The sequence below is a fragment of the Calliphora vicina genome, chromosome 3 (genome assembly GCF_958450345.1).
Source record: "Calliphora vicina chromosome 3, idCalVici1.1, whole genome shotgun sequence".
Classification (NCBI taxonomy): Eukaryota; Metazoa; Arthropoda; class Insecta; order Diptera; family Calliphoridae; genus Calliphora; species Calliphora vicina.
Window position 1 is genome coordinate 42,071,509 of NC_088782.1, and position 14,203 is coordinate 42,085,711.

The following is a 14,203-nucleotide window of genomic DNA, read 5'->3' on the forward strand; positions in this document are numbered from 1 at the left end:
AATAAAGGTTGAACGAAAAGAATGCAAATATATTTCAACATGATAAATATCAACAGAAAGCTATATTATTGTACTTTAGTTTAAAAAAAACGCTTTAAACATTTTTATGATAACAAATTCTATTTTTTGTCGTGTTCTGAATCCCATGTTTACTGTTGATATATTTGAAACAACTTAACCCACTGAAATCCTATAAAAAATTGGAAACACAAATAAAAATTATTAAGATTTCTTGATTTTTTAACTTCAAAGCCGTCCAATGTCGCGTTCTGTACCGCGGAAATGCTTATGTATATGGTGAGTTTTATTGCAACTAAACTTAGCAAAAGAAATTCTTTTTTTTTTATAACAAGTTCTGTTTTATGTCTTCTTCCATGTTTATTGCGAATATATTGGAAACAACTAAACCAACTTAAATCCTCTAAAAAAAATGGAAACAAGGATGTCGCGTTCTGGTAAAGTTTATACAAAGACTTTATTATCCACAACAATTAACAGAAAGTCATATTAGTTAAAACAAGTAGTCGCATATGCTGACGACGTTGTGCTTCTTATTCAGGGAAAGTTTCTTCCCACAATAAGTGAATTCATGGAATCACCTCTCAGCGTTCTGCTATCATGAGGGTATCCGGGGAAATGAATTGTCTGATGAATGTGCAACCAACGGGTCTTGGACGTAACTCTTGCGCAAAGGATGACGGTATCGAAATTGATAGATGAATGGGATTTGAGAGAGATGAAACTCAGGTGGTCAAATATCATCACTTGTAGAATCGAATTCTACAAGTGAATTCGATTCTACATGCTCTGGCCCATTCTGACAAGGATAGAACAAAGACTCTTTTGTCTCTTGGTAGGAATTCGATTAGGCTTCTTACGGGTATAATTACTGGGCACTGTATGACTGGACATATGTCGGAACGTATGGGTTACCCACGTTATAGCTATTGTAGAAGTTGTTTAGATGAAGAGGAGGAGGAATCGCTACAACACTTTCTATGTGAATGCCCAGCCTTACAAGAGCATAGACTACTACATCTTAGTAGAGCTCTTTTCCATGATCTGGACTGTCTCAGAGATGTGTCACTAGTAAATATGATCAGATTTATTAGAAATACCGGCTGGTTCCGAGTGAACTCGCTAACTTGATACAAATTTTAAATATTTTTAGATAAACAAAATTTTTTTTTTTTCCAAAGTAGTTTCTTTAATTTTTTGGAAAAAAATATTTTTTTAAATTAAAATTTGTTTTTTTTTAAATTTAAAAAATTTGTTTTTTTTTAAATTTTTTTTTTGAAAAAAAAAATTCGGGTTAAAATTTTTTTTTTCCGATTTTAACCCATTGTAGGTCCAACTTACTATGGTCTTATATGAATCTAGTCGTTGCAAAGGTCTTTGAAATATCTATCATATTGTCTGTATTAATGACTTAGTAATCCAGATATAGCTCAAAAATCGAGGTTGTCCTGGTTTTTTCCTTATATCTCAGCCATTGGAGGACCGATTTTGCTAATTAGGAAACTTCTCGAAAGCATGTCTGACAAAATTATTAAAGATTTTGATCCCGAAGATATCTGGGGTCTTCAGAAAATAGATTTCAACAAACAGTCGGACAGACATGGCTTAATTGACTCCGCTATCTATAAGGATCCAGAATATATACTTTATAGGGTCGGAAAATTATATTACAAACGGAATGACGAACTTATATATACCCTTCTCACGAAGGTGAAGGGTTTAAAAACCCCTTTAAAAAATTATGATACAATTCGATGGATTTTGCATTTTCCAGATGCAGTCGAGAATGAGTTATATTTTTTGTCGCGTTCTAGATCCCATTATTAATAAAATATTGGTAACGAAAAAATCTGCTATATAAAAACTGAAAGAAAAAATAGGATTTCTTTATGCACTTCAAACATTTCAAAAGCGTACGAATGTCGCATTCTGGACCGTGCATTATTACTACTTAACTAAGTGAGAACACACAAATTTTAAGTTATCAAAATGAGTTTTTAATAAGGACGTGATGAAATAAATTAAATTAATATTTTTCACTAATTTTAACGATGCCATGCTAATAAAGTTCACACAATTGCTATATTATTCAAAAGTCAGTCAAGTTAATTTTTCAATAATTATACTAAAAACGGCAACACTATTATCTAAATGCATTCAAACATGAGTAAAAACAAGTAAGTGGAATCAATTGTTACTTTGTTTATTGTGGTTTGGAAATTCCGCTGAAATAATTGTTAATTTATACACCAAAAAAAAATCGAATTTAAAAGCAAACAAAAAACACACTTTTAACGTTTAATAAACAAATAAATAACTTTCGAAAACAGCTGAAAAATAAAAATATATTTATAAGAACAGAAAACAATTAACGATTTTTTAACACATTTTTATTTAAATTCACAATAAACATATAAAATCTTAAAAATAATTAAACACTTTCACTGAATTTTTTAAGCTTGTTTTCAGATTTAACAAATATATTTCACATTTATATTGATTTTTTTTTAACATTAAATTGATATCAAATTTAAAATTATTGTTTTATACTTTTTAATGTTGTCGTAATTTTTTTTATTTATTTTGTTAATTTTTTTTTAAAATTCATCACCCTCACTCTTTTAGTAACCGTATCTGACTAAATTGATATTTTGTGTTTATTTATTTTGTTATTTCTGCCTTGTTTTTTATTTTTATTTTTTATTTGTATTTTTCATCTTCTTTGCCTTCGCCTCTACAGAGGTCTTCTGTTTTATTGGTCTCACTACTGCTGCTACTCTCATATAAAACATCAGCATGCATGACATGACAGGCACAAACCTGTTATAGACATAGAAATTTAAACAAAACAACCTGTTGTTTTTTTTTTTTTTTTGTTTTTTTACTGATATTTTAACTGAGCACAATTCAATTTAATTGTTTATATTTTAGTGTTTGCATGCATGCTACTGTTAAATATTGCCAGAGATCAATGTTGCGTCTCTAAACATAGGCTGGGAAATGAAATTTCTTACAAAGCATGAAATTTTGGGTACATTTCATGTTATAGATAAGAAATTGAACATTTTTGTGAAAAAATTGGAATTAAATTTTAATTAAAACAATGCTAAATGTAACGTACAGAAGTCTTCGAGATATAATATTTATAAATGAAACTGATTTATATACCAGGCACAATACACATTTAGTCTGGTATCTCCACAACAAATTCTCTCAATGTTAAGTTAACATCGGTTTTGTTTAACATTTTAATTAACACTAATTGGTAGTTGTGTAGTTGTTTACAGACTCATATGTGTGTAAATATGTATTTATCAGTCACTGAGATAAGATTAACAGAATTTTATTAATCTGCCTGTTGTTTTCAAAGATTTTGATTCTGTTGTTTAATTTAATGTTAAATCACACTGTAGTAAACATTTTGATTAAAAGATCAAAAAGCCAATAGTACAGTATGGTGTCATGTTATTGGAAAGACAAAGTATTCATACAAAAATATCAAGGTCTTTATGGTTCGAAATGAACGATCAGTCATTTTTCAGTTCAGTTGTTAATTTTTATTCTGCTGTGTTTGACTTCACCAAATTATACTTCAAAATACAAATTTTAAATATTTTTAGGTAAACAAAACTATTTTTTTTTTTAATTTTTTAAATTAATATTTTTTTTTAAATTAAAATTTTTTTTTTAAAATCTTAATTTTTTAATTTAAAAAAAAAATGTTTTTGTTTTTTAAATTTTTTTTGGTGAAAAAAAAAATTCGGGTTAAAAAATATTTTTTCCGATTTTTACCCGTTGTAGGTCCAACTTCTTATATACGGCATGGCAAAGGGTTTTGAAATGTCTATCATTAGATATCCATATTGTCTATATTAATGACTTAGTAATCCAGATATGGGTCAAAAATAGGTAAAAAATCAAGGTTGTCCTGGTTTTTTCCTCATATCTCAGCCATTTGTGAACCGATTTTGCTGATTTTAAATAAGAAACTTCTCGAAAGCATGTCTAATAGAACTATTGAATATTTGGATCCCGAAGATAGCTGGGGTCTTCAGAAAATTGATTTCAACAAACAGACGGACAGACGGACATGGCTTAATCGACTCCGCTATTTATAAGAATCCAGAATATATATACTTTATAGGGTCGGAAAATTATATTGTGGAAATTACAAACGGAATGACAAATTTAATATACCCTTTTCACGAAGGTGAAGGGTATAAATAAATTAAAATGGAATTAAGCCAAAAAATGGCCAAAAATCTATTTTTTTGAGACTTTATTTTACATGGAACTAGGACCAAATATAAAGCAACCTTGACTATATTTGTTATAATAGTTTTTGGGTGAATACTTCATATTCAGTATGAACTTTATTTTGATACTGATGAAATGTAAGGAATAATATACATATGTTGTAGAGTAGGATGTGTAAAATAGGACAAAAAAATAATTTTTCAAATCTTAAAATTTTTACAAATATCAATAATAACTAATTTCTTTTTACAAATATAAGGCAATTACAATTCTAATTTGTATTTGGTGTAGGCATTGTAGTCTCGTCCATCTTAAATATTTTGCAAAACATGCAAAAGTACATACAAATCATATATGGGCATGTCCATGGTGAAGAACGTGACGACGCATTTGCAATGAAAAAATAAAGAAATCTTAAAAATTTAATTTTTTCTTCCTTTTTTCGATAGTATTTTAGTAGCACTATGTTTATTGAAAAAGAGAGATATTCTCATTTTGTTGTTTCCAATAAATTAGCTATAATACATGGTTCAAAAACGCGACAACAAATAGAAATGTAACTCTTTTCCGATTGCATATAAATTAGCGTTTTTTTTCTAACAAGGTATAATAATGAAGCTGCCTATTGATACGAGAAGTTGTCATGTTGTAATATTTGCATTCTTTTAGTTTACAATCTTTATTATAATTGAGCACGCGACATTAATAACACAACAAATCGTCCCTTTATGTTTGTGCAAGGGATTAGTTGAAGTTATTTAAAAAAAAACTACAACAAAACATTTTAATTTGTTGATTTAATAATTTGATCTTTAACTATGTCCACTGTTAATGTATTTTCAGTTTTCATTGCTGCTTTTTCCAATGTTTGCTGGCAGATTTAAGTTTCAAACTTGTTCTTTTCATTTCAACTTTTTCTATTTTTCACTTTTTTTCGTTCAGCATCTTGTTATTTGTATTTTGTCAATTTATATAGAGATTCTTATTGTCTTCTCAGCTGCTTCATCGCAATATTCTTTACAGTTTAGTGGATCTGTTTTATGTTTTGTATTTTTGTTGTTGTTTACCTTCTTCTTTCGGCTCACGCAAGTTAATCTAATAAAAATATTTGTTTTTCGAAAAAGGTACACTTGCGATAGCGAACGATATACTCGAGGGTAGTCATAATAAATGATGTTTTAGGTACGCGACATTAGAACATGAATAAATATAATATATAACATTAATCAGGCTTTGATTGACCTATTTTAATTTGTTTGTATTAATTTCCTGAAATAAATATACATGTAAACAATAGACCGACTTACAGAAAAATGTTATTTTGTTATCCCCTCGAAATAAACTTTGGCTTGTTTTATGAATTTTCGCAAAATATTTTGGTTATAGTGATAACACTGTGCAACAAATGAAGACTTTTGGAAAAACACACGATCATGACTGTATAGGTTCGACTGCACTATCAAAGGGTAGTAAAACCCTATACTTAGTTTGTACATTTTGGTGACCAATTTTTTTTTATGGGCCTCCAAAGTTTCTGAAAATCAGTTGACCCTCAAAAAATGGTGTCATCAGGTTTTGGCCAACAGCTAATTCAGACTTGGTGATACCGCTTAACTTTATATGGCAATAATATAGCTAAACTAATTTTATTCAAAATTTTTCCCAAAAAAGTAGCTTTTTCGTGCACTTTTTTTGAAAAAAATATAGGAAAAAAAAGATTTTTCTTTTTTATATATTTTTTAGATTTTGACCCATTGTCGGTCCAACTTACTATGGTCTTATATACGTCTGTCTATATTAATGATTTAGTAATCCAGATATGGGTAAAAAATAGGTCAAAAATCGAGATTGTCCTGGTTTTTTCCTTATATCTCAGCCATTTGTGGACTTTCTCTTATAAATTTTCTCGATTTTAAATAGCCGAGCCGGAAGAATTTCGGAGATATTGATGTATGAATCGTGTATGTATGTTATTTGGGGGCTTCGGAAAGTTAATTTCAACACACAGACGAACAGACGGGCATGGCTATATCGACTCCGCTATCTATAACGCTCCAGAATATACAGTAGCCCAAGAAAGTCTACATACAGGAAAAATTATTATGTTACATTAATTTAAAGCAGTTTTTTAGTTTTTTTATGAGATATATAATAATAAATGTCTTATGTCGATTTTAGCAAAAAAAAAAAATCAAATAACGCCCAAAAGTTCACCGTTATTAGAGTTATTGATTCTGAGTAAAATGACGAAAAATTTATTCTCGATCACGCCTACTTTTGTGTGGGCGGGGCTACTAAGTTTCATAATATTTTAAACCTTAAAGCCCAAAAAACCAAAAAAAAAATCGTTATTTGACTCAGAATCAAAAATTCTAATAACTGTGAAATTTTGGACGTGATAGGAAATGTTGTGATGTGATGTTGTTTTAATTTTTTTTAGTGTAAATTTATTTTTTTAACAAATATATTTCATTACTTTTAACTTACAAATACAGCGTTCAACGAAAGAAATTTAATTTGAATTCCTGTATGTAGACTTTATTGGGCTACTGTATATACTTTGTGGGGTCGCATATGAAAAATTTAGAAATTACAAACGGAATCATAAACTTATATATACCCTTGCCACTCATGGTGAAGTTTTTGATATAAATAAAAGAATTCAAATATATTTTATTTAGTGGTTCAGTTTTTTTCGTCAAATACATGACAAATACAGTTTCACAGTACTCTTTTTAGTTTTCTTTCCATTAATTAGCATTTTTATTATAAACGGTCCCACAGTGATCAACGATCGATTGCCAGCTGGGAGAGTTATAAAGTAATAAGCCTAAAAGTATGCATCTTTTTTATTGCATGTACTTTTGAATGAAATGTAGCTAAACAACATGTGTGTGACACACAAAAATAACCCAGCGGGAAAAAGATGCAGTAAAGAGGCCTTCCTAAAGGCCTTCTTTTGCAGACACAAGCACTAGCCGCATTGCAAAATCATTTTAATTTTACACGGCGTGTCATTGCGAGCCAAGGCCTTGCACACTCGCTGCTGTTAGAGGGCTGAGAGAAGACCTACTTAGGAAGGGCTACTAGAAGGCCTAATTGGGAAGAGCTTTTAGAAGGTCTACTTTGGAAAGGCTATTTGCAGGGCTGCTATATGGTCTTATGGCTGTACAAAGACCTGTTATTACTGATCTAATGAAAGGCCTGTAGAGGAATGCCATATGGAATGCCTAGAAAGGTAGGACTACTGCAAAGCCTGCAAAGTCTTATGGAAGGGCTACATGAGAAGACATTATAAAGTGCCTAAAAGAGAAAAAAAAGCAGTAGAATAAGGCATCAAAGGACGGCCTATGAAAAGTCGTGCATTTTCAAGTTTTATAGAACGTCTACCATGGAAGACCTATTTAAAGTCTTATTAGAATATCTAAAATAAAAATAAGAATTAAAATGAAGTTGTTTGTTTAAATTTTGAAACATGATAATTTCTGAATACGTACATACTTAAAAAACGACAAAAATAAACAAGAAGCCACATCAAGCAATTTATTGTTGTAAATTTTGTAAAGAGAGTTAATCAAAGAGATGCAGAGTATTTTATTTTTTGATGGAGACTATTTTCATTTAACCACTTATTATTAAAAGGAGATTCATAGGCCTTCTTGAACACCTTCTAAGAGCAGGCAGTGTGGAATGAGTATCGGATCTTTTAGAATGTGTAAGTATGAATTTTAGAAGGCCTACAAACTGAAGTCCTATAATTTTTTTCCCGCTGGGAAGTTGTTCCCTATTGTATACATGCGCTCGTATACATGTATACAACATTTGTATAAACATTTATATATTTGTATGTTCGTGTGTTCACTTCTTTAAGTTATTTCATTTCTTTTTTTCATTTAGTTTTTAAGTTTTTGTTTTTATATAAATTCTGTTCCGTGATGTATTTTTTTGTTTTTATTATTGTTGTTTTTCTTCATCTTTTACTTCTTTGTTTAAACATCCTGTAGGCCTTTCAGCATTTCCTTGCCAGTGGCTTATTGTTGGTCATGGACGACAATGTTACTGTGTTGTGTTGTGTTTTCTTGTACAAGTAATATTTTATGTTGTTTTATAGTTTTTTTTCCTTCATTTTCTCCAGTGTCCTTTCTCCACTCTGCGTTATTTTTTAATCTTCTTTTCTTTCTTAGTAAGTATGTTAATATTTACGAGAGTAAGTGTGTATGTGTGTAGCCAAGTGAGTGACGGATTGTTTATAGCCGTGTATGTGTTAGATTTCACTTTCCAAGGGGAACTAGATGCAGTAAAAAGGCCTTATTTTTGAAAAATCGTTTAAATTTTTCACGCCGCTGCACGTTACTGGTATCAAGGCCTTGCTTAATCGCTTCCGTTAAAGCGCTGATAGAAGGCCTATTTAAGAAGGCATATTAGAACGTGTTCTGTCGAAGGCCTGTCAGGAGACCTGTCGTGTAATGACTTATATAATGTCTATATAGGAACTTGAGTTCTTTCTCTCTGCGAGAAGGCAGAGAAGAATGAGTATCCCATTTAGTTAGAATATGTAAACAGGTCTCTTAGAAGGCCTACAAAGGGAAGACCTAGAATTTTATCCCGCCGGATAATATTAATGTGTGTGTGAGTGTAGTTTGCGTGCTTTAGCTTTTGTGTATGTTTTATAATGTGTAATCTGTTTTTGTTGTTTTTATTTTGTTTTCTGCCAAGATTTTCTTTCATTTTATAATTTTCAACACATCCCCCATCTACAGTAAATCTTTTATGTTAGTGTGTTGAAAAAAAAATCACACAATAAAACTCACATGCATACAAAACAATAATAAAAACAAAAGTAATGAGTTTTTAACTTTTTTACAATCGTCATTTAGTTGTAGCGTTTGTATCTGTAGGATGGCGCGTATTTAGCATTTTTAAGATTTTCGATGCTCCCAAGGTCTAAAATTGTTATCACCTAAAAATCAAATGCTGAAAACTTTAGCAAAATCGGATAACATTTAACATATTTTAGTTGAAGTTTCGAGATTTGGGTCAAAGCACAGTGTGAGGTTTTAACAATTTAGCTTATCAAAATACAATTTTTTGTTTGTTTTAGTTTTCAAAGAATTATAACTAGAATTAATTGATAACATTCCCAACTACAAAGAATTGCATTTTAAAGTAAAATATTACAGTTTTATAAAGTAACAGCACCTTAAACTTTACTGTAATTGCAGACTTTTATAAGACATAAGCAAGTCAAGGCGCGTAGCTCAACTTAAAATGTTTGTATTTTTTTTAAATGCAATATCTTCATGAATTTTTTTTTGTTTGTAGTTTCATACATTTTTTATTATAAAAAATAATAAATTTTAAAACTATCTATCTATTTTTTGAACTTATTTTGAAATTTTGTATTTTTTTAATTGGACATAAAAATATATCGAGGGTTAATATTCAAATAGTGATATAAGGAAAATCAACATTTTACAGGAGAACGAAAAACTGTATCGTTAACTATAAGAGTAATAACTAAAGTTTATTTTACAATGTTATTTAAAAAGACGCCTAAATCCTACATATGTTAAGTTTTTATTAATTCCTGATATTTGCGCTTATATGTTAGATAGCACTTTTTACAAGTTTAAGTTTTTTCGATTCTAACAGTGGAATAATCAGATAGCACTATTTGAACAAAAATAAAAATGAGCTTTAATGTAAACTTTGAGGTTTTTATGTAAGTAATAGGGCTCATACACAACACCATCAATGGTGTGCCATCAAGTGATTGTGCAATTAAGCTGAACACACACTACAACCAGCATGCTGGTACAAAATAAATTTTTTACCAAAAATTGTGTGGAAAAGGTTGTAATGAATAACGATAAAATTTGTAATGCATTTACAAATACACGGCCAATCAGCTTTCACAATCACTTGATTGAACATTCATGATGGTGTAACGAGTTTTGAATATTTACTTCGTAGTTGTAAGAAAGTTTATACATAAAGCCTAGAATTTTCCACAGAATTTCTTTTTGTAGGAAGCTGAGCTACATGGGTCTTTAAAAAAAATTGCTTACTTACTCAGGACATACTCCAAAACGTTTCAAATGTAGACTGTAGGGAATTCATTTTGTTGGTTGATCGGGCTTGTCCGACTATACCATTTTACTTGTTTATTAAAAAGTATTCTTCGTTTCTTTTCACAACGGTTTTTGTTATATTTTTTCGAATGAAATATTAAAAGAAATTATAAAAAATCAAATAATGCTAATTTAAAATATTATTTAACACTTAAGTAGTGATGATAGAAGGTTGAAATTTTGGCATGTGGTATTCAATATATGGATCTTTAGCTCACTATTTTTTTGAAAAAAAATTATTGGAAATCTAAAAGGATATTCAAGGATAAAAATTTGAAAGGACATTTTTAACATCTTTTGATCCTGACAGGATAAAATCAAAGTAATACGAAATAGTTTACAACCCTTCCTGACATTTGACATCAAATTTGGAATAGTAGGATGATGAGAAGTATTTTAAAACATGTTTTCAAAAATTTACTCCTCTGAAAATTTGAAGTCCTTTTAAAAGGAAACAGGATCACGAAATGAAAAACTGAAAACGCAGTTTTTCTCCATTTAATTAATAGTTTCATCCGGATCGTGTCTAATATTGAGTGTCGTACGGTGCAATATATATTATATTTAAAAAAAACACTTTTAATATTTTATTATATATATGAATATTTCATAAGCATATAGGACTTTTTTACTAACAAAATAAATTGTGTGTTAGATATCACAATACAAATTTTATGAAAAAAACCATTGGAAATGTTTTTTTAAACAAGCACAAACTGCGATGCGTTTTGCTTGTACCAAAATTATTTATTTATTTACCGAGTTATGAATTTTGATAAGCCTACGGAAAGTTGGACCCCAAGTGCTATTAAAGGTCAATTTCAATTTTTGTACTGTTATTGTAAATACTAAACTTCATGTTATATTTTTCTTAAGTTTCATCAAAATCGGCCCAAAAATATATAACATTTCACTATCTTTTCGTTAGAAATTCCAAATATTGAAAAATATGACCTTTGACCTTCACGATTTAAGGGTTAACGTTTTCCGATTTTAGGAAAACTATCAAACTATATTTATAAATACCTGAACTATAATATTCTGAACAGATTTTAATTAAAATTAATAACAGTAAGGAAATTGGGCTCATTCGCCAAAATATGACCTAAAAATTAGTTTTTCTCGAAAATCGCAAAATTTAAATTGCAGGTACGGAAAAACTATAGGAGGTATTGACATACTTTTTCACATTTTTATTCCCTATTATGTTGTCAATAAATCCCCATGTGATGATCAAAAAATTCTGAAATTTGTTTAACAAAATTTTTAAAAATTTGAAATTGGAGTTTTGAAACTGCCGTTAAAAAAATATTTTTTTTTTGGTTATACCTGCGAATAGGTTAACTGCATCCTATGAAGATAAAAACTCATATACAAGTAAATATGGATATATTTTAAGTAAGAATAAACTTTTGTTTTAATATTTCTCAAAATATGTTAATGTTGTACCTACATTTCTTGTTCTAGTGGCCTGAGACACGTTAATGGCCTGGCGATTTTTTAATAACTTTAAAATTTTTTAACCAATTTTTAACTTTTATATATATATAGATATTGCAAACGGTTTGACAAACTTAACTCTCATGGTGAAGTGTATAAAAATAATAAAATTTCATGCAAATCTCAAATCCCAAGTTTTATATTTTTAAATCCTTTTTTTTTAAGAAATTTCCAAAAATTGTTTTCAATTCCAATAAACACTAAATGAGGAATACAAATTCAAATTTTGTTTCTGCTCCCAAATTTGTTAAACCTATTAACCTATTTATATCTGTGGTCCAAAATTAAAGTTAGACCTTTGCACTAAATTTATAATTGTCTTATAATAATTATTATCGTGATGAATTTGGACATAAACAAAATTTATTGTTAACTAAATCTTTCTACCAACTTTTGTAAGGATCGGTCCATTATTGACCATGCCCCCATATTACTCCCATATCAGAAAATTATTTTATTTTCAAATAAATCAAAATCAAATTTTTTTCGAAATCCGCTTATTTGAAATCGGTCTCCAACCCGTAATAGGTAAAACTGCATTTTTAATCTTCCTTTAGTGTTTATTACACTCGAATAAAAATGATTGAAATTAAAATTTATTTAAAAAAAATGTTTGAAATTGTGAAATTTGGGATATATATAATTTTATGATATTATATTTTTGGTTCTATTTATCAATGTCATATAATTAAAATGTTTATTAATTAAACATGTATGGGTAAATGAAATAACATTTTTTTTGAACATTTAATTTCTCAGGAAAAACTATAATAGTTCTACAACTAGTGCTAGAACTCGTTCTTGTTTGGTATTGCGAACAAGTTCTACGGAATCGTTACGAAGCCCGCACACTTTTCTTGGGACGGTTCTAAAACCAGTTCTTCAATCAATGATTTTGGTTTGAGACTGTCATCCTCAGAACTGCTTCTACGGAAGAGATATATAACTAAAATACCTTCTTATGAATGGTTTTGGAATTAGTTCTTCCATCATTGTTTTTTATTTGAAACTACCATGATTAGAACTAGTTCTGGCAAACAGTTAAGGAAATTTTTGTTTCCTATCTTTACAAACAAATTATTTTTAAATGCTTATCAAACTTGGATCTATTTTATGTTTGCTGGATTCGTATTTTTAAATGCTCACGATGAATCCTCTTTAAAAATATTATGAAAAAGAATCGACAACAATTTTTTTTTGAATTTCTAAACATACCTAATGCAGTTAGATAAATGGATCCATGCAAACCCATAATATGTTGGATTTTAGTTCTTCGTTATTAAAGAGAACATTATATATTAATTTTTACCAAAAGTATATTTAAGGTTTTTTTGATGGTTCCATGAAGTTCTTTCGGAACTAGCTCGTGTTCTATAGAACTAGTCTAGAAGCAATGAACTAGTTCCTTTTAAAGTTTATGGAATTTCTTAAGAATCATAATATTGTTCTTTAGAACGGGTTCTAGAAGTTCAAAGAATCTGAAGTGGTTCTGGTTATAGTCGTTCTACATACATATAACTAGTGATTTTGGAACAAGTTCTAAATATTTTCCTGGGGTTTTAAATAGTTTGACCCAAACTACAAATGAAATGTGCAATCTCTAAACGTTATGATGTTGCCAAAATTTTCAGCATTTGATTTTTTTTAAGTGACGAAGAACAATTTTCAAACAAACATCGAAAATCTCAGATATGCAAAATAATGACCACCCTAATGTGTATGTTCGAATGTATGCTTGTATTTAAATAAAACAAATAAACTTTATGTAAGTCTTGTAGTTAAAACCCCAAGTAAAATTTCCATCTGTTTTCAAAATTTAAAAGTGAAGTTTTTCCTTTTCTTGTTTCATTTGTTTTTATATATGTTTTTTGTTGTTGTTAATGTTGGATGTGTGTATGTTTTTCCCATGAAATCGATTACGTGCGTTTAAAGTCTTGGTAAGAATTTTTACTCTGTTTGATTGTAGGTTGACCCAGTTTCCTTTTTTTTGTTTTTGTTTTAGTTTTTTCTTATTTTTTACTTTTACTGATGAGTTTTAAAGACCGATAGCTTTGGCTTGTTGAAGGATATTTACATGCATATGTATGTATGTTTTTTGTTGTTTCCTTTTTTTTACAAAAATTTAAATTGTTTAACAATTTGTTTGTACAGAAATTGTAAAAATTATTGTAAAACATTTTGTTGCAGGTATTTTTATGAGTTCACAATTTGATTCCAAAGTAGTTAGACTTTTGGTTTCAGCTAGAAAAATAGGGAACAGAATTGTTAAATTTTGAGAAAAACATCTTCAGAATCGT

At 29.1% G+C, this 14,203-nt stretch overlaps 1 protein-coding gene across 1 annotated transcript in view; it reads right to left on the reverse strand.

The window, feature by feature from the left end:
* LOC135953246 (uncharacterized) overlaps positions 1 to 2,752 on the reverse strand; it is a 70,313-nt gene extending 67,561 nt beyond the window's left edge. The window contains exons 1-2 of the mRNA XM_065503035.1: positions 2,569 to 2,752; positions 2,217 to 2,348 (exon numbers count right to left, since the gene is read on the reverse strand). The gene's annotated coding sequence lies outside the window, so the exon portion shown is untranslated. The remainder of the gene's footprint in view (positions 1 to 2,216; positions 2,349 to 2,568) is intronic.
* Between the last annotated feature and the right edge of the window lie 11,451 nt (positions 2,753 to 14,203).